Source organism: Nannospalax galili, unplaced genomic scaffold, assembly GCF_000622305.1.
Source record: "Nannospalax galili isolate Female #2095 unplaced genomic scaffold, S.galili_v1.0 scaffold2108, whole genome shotgun sequence".
NCBI lineage: Eukaryota > Metazoa > Chordata > Mammalia > Rodentia > Spalacidae > Nannospalax > Nannospalax galili.
Window position 1 is genome coordinate 1,146 of NW_008358188.1, and position 3,530 is coordinate 4,675.

Genomic DNA, 3,530 nt, shown 5'->3' on the forward strand with positions numbered 1-3,530 from the left:
AAATCTGTTGTGACTTCCTGGACAATAGTCAAGGAGAAAAGGGAAGTGATTGCAGACCTACAAGGCAAAAGAACCATTATTTATTAACAGAAAATTTTAATTAATAAGTGCACATATATTTATAACATAAAGCAAGACTAATGTGGATTTATAATTCTAGATATGAATGAAAAAAGATGTCCAACATGATAATATTTTAATTTACATATGCAGTAAATCTCTGTGGTGGGAGAGAGAGTTGAGGAAGAAAATCCTACCCAGATGATCAAAGTTCATAATCAATTTTCCACACTAATGAAACATGTTAACACATTTGGGTCAACTAACTATATGCTTATATCTGTTCTTCCTTACTAGTTTGAAATAGATTATGATATAAATTACTGTTATTCATATTTTAGATGACAGAAACTAAGATAGTTGGTAACCTGATTTAGAGCAGAAAGTTAACACCTAGAAACATTATTCTTATTAACCAGTGTCTGCCATGAAGGGATATTTAGAAATGGCTGTGGCTCAAGAGTGCCTTGACATCAATGGTACACCTCAGCCATTAGCAACTTCTCTATGATCACACAATCGTTATTTATACAGAGTGCAGAAGATGCCAATTCTGCACAGGAAAACACTGTAAGGATGTTTACAGCCCACAAACCATGCATTCCATTTGCCATTTTTGTCTTTTACCTTCTCAACTTTCATAGGTAAAGCATCAAAAACCTGAAATAATTTAATAACCCATTGACTACAATTCGTCCTATGTATATATTTCTGGGCATGGGACCACCCATTGGAGTGTTGCCAAAAACTAGGAATCACACTCTTAAAGAAAGTATCACTCCATCTCAATGAAGCTATCAAATGTCTATAGTTTCTCAGTTGGGGAAAGGGCTCATGAACCCATTCCCACTGCATTCTAGAATGGTGACTGGCTTGATGTTATGCAAGTTTTATGCAGGCAACCAGAGCTATTGAGTTCTTGAAAACAGTATCAAAAAGGCATCACTTTGCTCTGGTCTTCCTCAACATCTTGCTCTTAACAAGCACACACAAACCCCTTCCACAACCGTCCCAGAGCCTGCAGAAGCTTATGGAGTAAATGAGTCATTAAATATTTTTTAAAAGAGAAAACAAAATTAGGGGTAGGGAGGTGGGAGTGGATATGAAAGGAGTTAAGGTGAGGAATTGGGTGTGAATATGGTAAAAATACATTGTACAATTCTCAAAGAATTCATAAAATATTTTTAAAAGATAAAAGATATAAAGGAAGACAAAGGAGGACAAAAGATAACAAGGGGGACCAAAACTTCTCATTGCATCTTAGAGGATTCCATTGCCCCAAATAGTCTTTCTCCTTTTCCTAAATTAAGATATTTCTGCCAAGTAATATGGTGAAAATGTTAGTATCATATTTTAATGTTAAAATCATACTGTTGATTGTTAACAGTACAAGAACTTGTGGATAGCATAAGAATGTCCTTTCCATATAAAAAGGAATAAATAAATTCATACAAACAGCTCTGTGGAAGATAATGGGAAAGGCAATTGTTACATAAGTAACAGGCTTTGGTTAACATGGTATTTGCCCTTATGATTTCCTCTTTGTACAGAAAAAAACTTAAACATCTCTTCCAAATATTTTTACTGTAATACTCTAGGCAGGACTGTGAAGTCCATTGCCATCATTACTTGATCCATGTAGAATTTGATCTTTTTGAGAAAGTCCCTAAATATGTTCTCAATAAGAAAAGATCTTGCTTTCACCTGTATCCATGGGGAGCTCAGAATATGGACATCATCATTTACTCTTTCCATCAAGTCAAGAAACTCCCGATCCTTATAATCAAAGCGATTCTGGAAAATAATGGAGCAGATCACATTGCAAGGAGCACAGCTCAGGATGTAGGTGGGATCACAGGGCGAGCCTGAAGTGTTGGAAACAAGTTTAAAATACCATTAAGTTTACATAGAAGGCATTTTGATCTGGTTAACAAGTAAAGTACTTGAGAAGCTTTAAGCAGTATCTCACCTACAAATTTTTCCAACAGCCAAATATTAAGCATGTCTGGAATCAACAATCACATTTACCTTCAATGTCACTAGTTGAATAATTACAGATCATGCTTTTATAGGGTCTTACACCCTTTTAACCTTCTTAGTTCTTTCCCTTACTGGAAGAAAAAAACTGAAAGTTCTAGTGCTCAAGCAGAATTAATTCTGTCTGCAATGCCTATAGGCTTTATAGAGCTGAGGTGGAAATGGAGAGAATAGAGAAGATCTGGAAGGTGTGTGTACAAAAGTATCATGTACTGATTCAAAATAGGGGAAAATAACAACACTGCAGGTGAGTTCAAGTATTAGAAGGAAGAAGTGTGAAAGCAGAGTCCTTCTGTGCTATATGAGAAGATGCACACTATCAAGGACAGCTGAGTACCCGGGGAGTTTGTTTACATAGGTAAATAAAATGAAAATATTGTATTGTCATTTAAATCCCATGTGGAGGAAAGGACATGAAGTAAGGGATAAATGGGGCCCTTTAAAAATCATGTCAACATTTAAAGCAATAGATTTTGCTCCCTTCTAAGTATATATTGTTATGAAACTTGGCCATAAATCTAAACAAATGCAAGCCTAGGCACAGGAAGAAGAATAATGGGAGTGGAGATGCAAGAAAGAAGACGGTGGGTGAGCATAGTCGAGGCACATGACATACTCCTGGGAAAATGTCTTTATGAAACAAGTCATCATATCCAGTGAAACAACAGCAACAATTATTTTAAAAAGAAGTAAATGATGATTATGTCCAATCAAACTTCACACTTACAGTTGTACAAAACAAAAATTTGTGGAATGGGAAATATCTTCCTGCATAATTACACTTAAAAGGATATACAGAAATAATGTTTAGAATTTCTGAATCACATAGGTCATGTGTATTATTTTACAGATTAAAGAACCACAAGCCAAGCAAATTTTCTTTTTTAGTTTTATTTTTTAATATTCCTTTTTATTTATGTGTATATGTGTATGTGTGTGTGTGTGTGTGTGTGTGTGTGTGTGTGTGTGTACATATGCCACATATGTATGGTTGCCTGTGGAACCTCCTCCTGTTGAGGAGGAACAGCATGTTCTCTTAATAAATAAGCCATCTATCCAGTACCAGGAAATTGATGTCCTTTCTAAAGGGAAATTTTTATGATCCAATGATCAACACACTTTATATACAAGAACAACCCAAATTTACATCTTTAGAGCACAAATAAGGGTCACTTGAATTAGCAATATTCTAAAGGTTTCATGCAACATTATAATTAAAGGAAATTCCTTGAGCTTGCTGCTGCTATGCCAACTTTCGAAACATGAAATTTCAACACTATAGTATAAGAAAATATTTTTTTAGCAAAGAAGGTAAAGGGTAAGATTTGGGGATTTTTTTATATGTATATACTCATTCCATTCACAGGTAAAATCCAATCTTCAAATTTTCCTTCACTATATTTAGAAGAAAAGAAATATAAAAACAAATTCAT

At 34.6% G+C, this 3,530-nt stretch overlaps 1 pseudogene; it reads right to left on the reverse strand.

The window, feature by feature from the left end:
• The window catches only part of LOC103752531, a 5,524-nt pseudogene that overhangs the window by 146 nt on the left and 1,848 nt on the right, over window positions 1-3,530 (reverse strand).